Raw genomic sequence first — 7288 nt, 5'->3', positions numbered from 1 at the left:
CACTTTTTTTCTCTGTTGTTCATTGACGGACACAGCTTCTGATATTCTTAACCACTGGGTTATACTGCCCCCTACAGAAGTAGAACATTAGGCAGAAAAAGTCTGGCTACACCTATGGGCAGTCCCAGGGGATATACTCGCCTCCACCTGCTATATGTACTCAGTTTTTTTCCTGTCTGGTCAGGAGTAAGGACCTAGTCCCATGCTGGGATCTCTGGTCCTGGCAATTTTTTTTTTAGATAGAAATTTTTCTCCTGTGAGATCTACAATCTACTGCTGGACTGGGCAAAAGGCTGGATAATCTAGATCAAGTGGTCACCCCAGTCTGGTCAGTAAGCGCGCGCAGGCCTCAGCTCCGCACTCAGTTGGCCGCGACATAGCCTCACCGGACGGGGGCTGGCCTGCTAGTTAAATGCCTTGCGAGGTTGCAATCGACCGGGTTTCGGCCCGAGTCACAGCGTTCCTCCAGGCCGACAACACCCCCCCCATTTCGATGGCGAAGGGTTCTGGCTGGAGCGGTGCCTGCTTGGTTCCTGGTATGGTGAGTAGCTGTCCCCCCCCTCCGTTTTGGGGTGGATGTGGGCTCTTTCTTGGGACCGTCGGACCCCCGGGTTCCCCCCCCTTCCTGCCCCCCCCATCTTTGCTGGGGCTGTGTGGGTGTTCTGGTCCACCTCCTGGGGTGGAGGAAGGGCGCTATGCTGGCAGAGGGGGTGCGCCGCTGATGACTGGGCGATCGGCTGTGTGTGAGTGTGTGGGAGGGGGTGTGTACCTGGTGGGGGCTCCTGCCTGGGCCTGTCCTTGAGGCCTAGGGATCCCTCTTGGGAGCCTCGTGGTGCTGCCATTTTGTTTTAGTCTCTGTGCTCAATGCACGGCGGCCATTTTGCGATGTTTTGCCATTGAAAATAGCGGTGGCCATGACTGTCGAGCCCTGTGGGCGGCAATTTTGGTGGTGGGAACCCCTCCTCATCCCCTGGTGCTAACTCCTGGATATTTTCACTTCCAGATTCCAGGTGGAGTGCAGATTATCCTGGTAGCTGCGGGTGCCTGTTTCTGGTGGATGGTGGGTCTGATGGGGTCCCCTCATTCTCTGCTGAGGATCACTTGGTGCTTTGTACCTGGTGACCGTGTGGTGCTGCCAGCGTGGTGGGGGTTGTCCCTCTGCAGTGTTTTACAGTTTTTGTGGCGTACCCCTGGTGACTTATGAAGTCTTTGGGGCCCATCACCCCACCTGATCACCTCTCTGAGGCTGTGGGGCCCTCCGGGTCCCAACCATTCATCGATGCACTGACGGCAGTCCTGGAGTCCTTTGTGTCCTGGGTGGAGGTGGTTTTTCAGGCGACGAGCTAGCAAAAAGCAACCCCTGCCTCATCAGATCCTGAATCTGATTCAGCCCCCCGCTGATGTGGTTCTCCCTTCTGGGTCTGCGACCATGTGCCCAGAATCACTCACCTGCCATCCAGAGTAGCAAAGGTGTTTTCTTTCCCCGCCTATTTTGACAGAATTGTTGCTTGCTAGGCGATACCCCAATGAGAAGTCCCTTATTAAGATGAGGTGGACCCTCCGGTTTCCAGATTGAACAAGGCAACCATGATTCCAGGTGAAGAGTCCCTGGCCTTTAAGGATCCCGCTGACAGGAAGGTGGAGGCTTTGGCCCGCAATATGTATGGCTGATTTGGCACTGAGGCCAGTATTCACCATTGCCCTGATGTCGCAAACTCTGAGTGGACTAAGCTTTTACGCCGTGACCTGGAGGGAGAACAGCTCCCCCCCGCCTTTGCTAAGCCGGCGGACCAGCTAGTCCATGGGCTGCAGTTTATCTGTGATGCCTCTTTGGATGCGGCTCCCCTAGTGGCTCGCCTCTGTTTCGGCAGTGGTCCTTCGGCGTGTCTTTTGGCTCAAATGCTGGTCTGCGGACCAGACTTCGCAAAAGGCCTTGACTGATCTCCCTTTTCAAGGAGATTGCCTGTTTGGAGCTACCCTGGATGACATCATTGAAGGTCTCGTAGTACCTTTCTTCCGCAGGCTACTAAGGGCAAGGACCCTTGTCGTAGACGTGGGCCCTCCTTCTCGGCTCATAAGTTTTTCCTCCCTCAGGGTCGACAGACAAGGGCTCACCTGTATCGGGGGGGGGGGGGACCTCTTCGCTGGTTTCCAGAGCCGTGGACTTCCCTGGTACAATACAAGTGGGTCCACATAGTCATTCGGTCCGGCTACAAGATCGAGTTTTGCTCTTGTCCCCCCCCCCGGCAAGGTCCTTTCCTTCCAACTTGTGCCTGGCCCCGGACAGCTTACAGGGTCTGTTTGGGGGAGGGAGTACAAGAACTGTTCCTTCAAGGCCTGATTGTACCAGTTCCAATTTCAGAATATTTTTAGGGGTTTTCACTCAAACCTGTTTACAGTTCCCAGGAAGGAAGGCAAGGTGGGTCCGGTCCTGGTCCTCAAGGCGCTGAACTGCTTTGTGTGGGTGCAAAAGTTCAGGATGGAATCCATTCGCACAGTGGTGGTATCCCTGCATTAGGTGGATTTTCTTGCCTCTATTGGCATCAAGGATGCTTACCTTCACATTCCAATATGCGCCGGTCACCAGCGCTTCCTCCACTTTGCCATGGGAGAGGAGTTATCAGTTTGTGGCATTACCCTTTGGTCTCGGGGTCTTCTCAAAAGCGTTAACCCCAGGGCTAGCATTGTTATACCAACAGGGGATCGCTGTACTGGGCTCTTTGGACGACCTCCTTCTGCGAACAGAGTCTCCTACTGCTCTGGTGGAGAACCTGGAAATCACTATACTAACTCTGAGGGAGTTCGGCTGGATTCAGAATTTTCAGAAGTCTGCTCAGGTCCTGTCCACAAAGCTGGACTATCTGGGTCAGACTCTGGACTCGGCCTTAGCCAGAGTGTTCCTTCCTCTGGACAAGCTCCAGAAATTGCATGCTGCAATTCGTCTCCTGCTGTCCAGCAGATGGTCGCCCCCTCCGGACTTGCATGTGGGTGCTGGGCCTGATGGTGTCTACCTTCTAGGAGGTACGTTTGCAGCTTCATACGAGGTCCCTGCAAAGGGAAGATTCTGCAGTCTCTGGACAATCGGACTCGGCTGAGTCGGGGATTGAAGGAGTCCCCGATATGGTGGCTTCGGCTGGGCAAATCCTTCCTCTCCTTGTATTGGACAGTGGTTACCACGAATGCCAGCCTGTCCAGCTGGGGAGGCGTCCTTGGCAAAAGTTTTGCTCAGGGGCTCTGGACACTGGAAGAGTCCAGACTACTGATCAATGTCTTGGAACTCTAAGCTATCAAACTGTGCCTGGACCATTGGATGGTTTGTCTTCAGGGATGTCCAGTGAGCATTCAATCGGCCAATACCACAGCCATGGCTTATGTCAATCACCGGGGGGGGGGGGGTGCAAGAAGTGTCCTGGTGGCTCCAGTGGTCGCTGGCATTCTAAGGTGGTCAGGACGGTTTGTTCAAGCCAGAGGCGCTGGTGGCCCTGTGGGGTTAGTATCGTCTGATTTACTCCTTCCTTCCTCAAGCTTCTGCCAAGACCTCTATACAGGATCGAGGCAGAAGGGATTCCGGTCATCTTAGTGGCTCTGGAATGGCCGAGCTTTGCTTGGTACACCGATCTGGTGCAGCTGGTAACTGACGTTTCTTGAAAGCTTCCTCTCAGGAAGGATCTGCTGTCTCAAGGTCCAATTTTTCATCCTCCTTTACAGTTGCTGGCTTTGATGGCTTGCCTCTTGAATGGTAGGTGCTGATTGATGGCTTGCCTCTTGAAGGGTGTGTCCTGATGGATAGATGTTTGTCTGTCAGTGATTCCAGCGCTGTTAAAAGCTAGGAAATCTATTTCTAGGAAGATCTACTATTGTATGTGGAAGTCGTACATTGCGTGGTGTGTGACTCATGGGATTCATCCTCGCTCTCTCGGGGGCTCGGATCATGACCTTCCTTCAACAGAGGGCTGAGCAGAAACTGGCCTTGAGTACTATCAAGGGTCAGGTGTCAGCCTTAGCAGTCTTCCTTCAACGGCCCTTGGCCACGCACTCCCTGGTGTGTACTTTTCTTCAGAGTTAGGCACTTAGCCCCTCCGGTGCAGTCTCCGTTGCCACCTTGAGACCTCAATTTGGTGCTTTTAGTCCTTCAGAAGCCTCCTTTTGAGAATCTTCAGGAGATTCCCCTGCTTATGCTGTACCAGAAAGTGGCCTTCTTGGTGGCTATCACTTCTGCGCGCAGGGTGTTGGAATTGGCGGTATTATCCTGTCGTTCACCTTACTTGGTGGTTCACAGAGATGGTGGTTCTTTTGTCCATGTCCATCCCTTTCAAAGTTTCTCTCTTATTTTCATTTGAGTGAGGACATTGTGTTGCCTTCCCTGTGCCCCAGCCCAAAGTATCCCAAGGAAATTGCTTTCCATGCCTTGGATGTGGTCCGGGCAATTAGGGTGTATATGGCAGCTACGGAGTGTCTTTTAGGAAGTCAGACTCACTCTTCGCTTACGGATGGGCCTCGGAAAGGGTTGTTTGCTTCCTCTGCGACCATTTCCAGATGGATCAGACAGACAGTGATTCAGGCCTATTCCATCAAGGGTCAGGTTCCTCCTTTCCCTGTCAAGGCGCACTCTACTCGGGCGCTCAGTGCCTCCTGGGCCTTCTGTCATCAGTGACGCAGGCTTGCAAGGTGGCCACCTGGTCAGCGGTGCAAACTTTCATAAAGTTCTATAAAGTAGATGTGTTGGCATCTGCGGATGCTTCCTTTGGCAGAAAGGTTTTGCAGGCTGCTGTTTAGAGGACCTGGTCCTCTTTGAGGGTGTATTGTTTTTTTTCAGGTGAGCTTGTTTTGCTTGCGTCTATCTAGCAAGGTTACTTTGCGGTATAAACAAGGAAGCTTAGACCTCTGCAGTGTAAAAAAACGGAATTTTTGTAAGATCTTACCTGTAAAATTCCTTTCTCTGAGTCCTCCGACAGTCGCCGCCACTTCATATTCATCACTAATGGGGTTATTGACCTTTGCTCTGCAGGAGTAGCTAGGCAACAAAATATATTAATATCAAAGCTTTTAGCATATCCCACCCCTAGGGGGTGGTCCCCTCAGTCAATACCTCCCTGCTTCCTGCATTCCCAACTCGGTTTCAGTAGCATAGCAGTAGAGTACATAAACAAACCCCAAAAGAGGGGCGGGGGCGGCGACTGTCGGAGGACTCAGAGAAAGGAATTTTACAGGTAAGATCTTACAAAAATTCAGTTTTCTCTTACATCCTCCGACAGTCGCTGCCACTTCATATTCATCACTAATGGGGACGTCCCATAGCCGTGTAGACATGAGGGGTGGGAAAAAACGCAGCCGCGCCTAAAGCAACGCAGAACCCACATCAGAGAAAGGAACCTTACCAAGTAAGGAAACCAACTGGGCAACAGGAAAAAAACGTGCTCAACAGGAGCAACAACCCAGGAAAAGAAGTAACCAAGGGATAAAGACATCCCAACAGCCAAGGACCCAAAACAAGGGACCCTAAGGCACTGCCGCACTAAGAACTTTGCGGCCAAAGGAAGCATCTGCCGATGCCTGAACATCCACCTTGTAGAATTTTGAGAAGGTGTGAACTGACGACCAAGTCGCCGCTATACACACCTGGGCCACAGAAGCCTGATGACGATAGGCCCAAGATGTACTCAGAGACCTGGTAGAGTGCGCCTTCACAGGGAAAGGAGGAACCTTCCCCTTCAAAGCATAGGCTTGCACAATGGTCTGACTGATCAATTTGGCGATTGTCGCAGCCGACGCTGCCATGCCCTTCCGAGGACCCCCTGGAAGGACAAATAGAGAATCCGACTTGCGAAAGGATTTCGTCGATGACAGGTAAACCCTGATCGCCCGAACAACATCCAAGGAGTGCAAAGCCACCTCCTTTGGATGCTTAGGCTTCGCGCAAAGCGAAGGCAAGACCATGTCCTCATTGAGGTGAAATTCCGAGATCCTCTTCGGAAGAAAAGAAGGGTTAGGTCGTAAGACCACCTTATCCAAGTGAATCACCAAGTAGGGAGAGCTGCAGGACAAGGCCGCCAGCTCCGACACCCTGTGAGCCGAAGTGATCGCTACCAAAAAGGCAACCTTCTTGGACAACAGAGACAACGAGATCTCCCTGATCTTTTCAAAGGGAGCATGCTGTAACACGGTGAGAACAAGGTTCAAATCCCATGGAGGTAAAGGAACCCTCCGAGGAGGGGCCAAGTGTCGCACCCCTTGAACAAAGGTGTTAACCAAAGAATTAGACGCCACAGGGCATTGAAAAAGAACGGCCAGCGCAGAAATCTGACCCTTAATCGTGGCCAACGCCAAACGCTGGTCCACGCCCGTTTGAAGGAAAGCCAACACTCTCGATACAGAGTATGAGCGAGGGGAATACCCCCTGGACTCACACCAGGCAAAATACGCCTTCCAAGTACGGTAGTAAATCTTCCCCGAAGAGGCCTTCCTGGCCTTGATCAAAGTGGGAATGACCTCAGGGGAGAGACCCCTATCCTTCAGGACCTGGCTTTCAACAGCCAGGCCGTTAAAGCCAGCGACTGTAAAGCAGGATGGAATATCGGTCCTTGAGACAGGAGGTCTTCTCGAAGAGGTAGACGCCACGGAGCGTCGACCGCTAGATTCACGAGGTCTGCGTACCAAGACCGGCGAGGCCAGTCTGGCGCCACCAGAATCACTGTGTGCGGTTCCGAGGCCAACCTGCGAAGGAACCTGGACAGCAGCTGAATCGGTGGAAAGGCATACATCAGACGATACTGACGCCAGGGCGTCACTAACGCGTCTGAGGCGTCTGCCCGAGGATCGCCCGTCCTTGCTACGAACCTTTCCACCTTGTTGTTTAGACGAGACGCGAACAGGTCCACATCTGGGGACCCCCACTTCGCGCACAGCATCTGAAAGACATCCGGGTGAAGGGACCATTCTCCCTGGTCCAGGGTCTGGCGACTTAGATAATCCGCCTGCCAATTCTCCACTCCCGGAATGTGAACTGCAGATATCCGCGGGACGTGCGTCTCGGCCCAAGACAGAATGTCGGCTACTTCCCGAGCCGCGCGGGCACTCCTGGTGCCCCCTTGGTGGTTGATGTAGGCCACCGCTGTGGCATTGTCCGTCTGCACCCGAACCAGACAGCCTTTAAGCCTGTCCGTCCAACGCAGAAGGCAGAGATTTATTGCTCGCAATTCCAGAATGTTGATCGGAAGGGAGGATTCCTCCTCCGATCAAGTTCCCTGGGCGGACAGAACACCACCCCAGCCCGACAGGCTGGCATCCG

This window comes from Pelophylax lessonae (assembly GCF_965119305.1).
Source record: "Pelophylax lessonae genome assembly, chromosome: 2".
Classification (NCBI taxonomy): domain Eukaryota; kingdom Metazoa; phylum Chordata; class Amphibia; order Anura; family Ranidae; genus Pelophylax; species Pelophylax lessonae.
The sequence above is the reverse complement of the archived record's forward strand: the minus strand, read 5'-3'. Positions refer to the sequence as shown.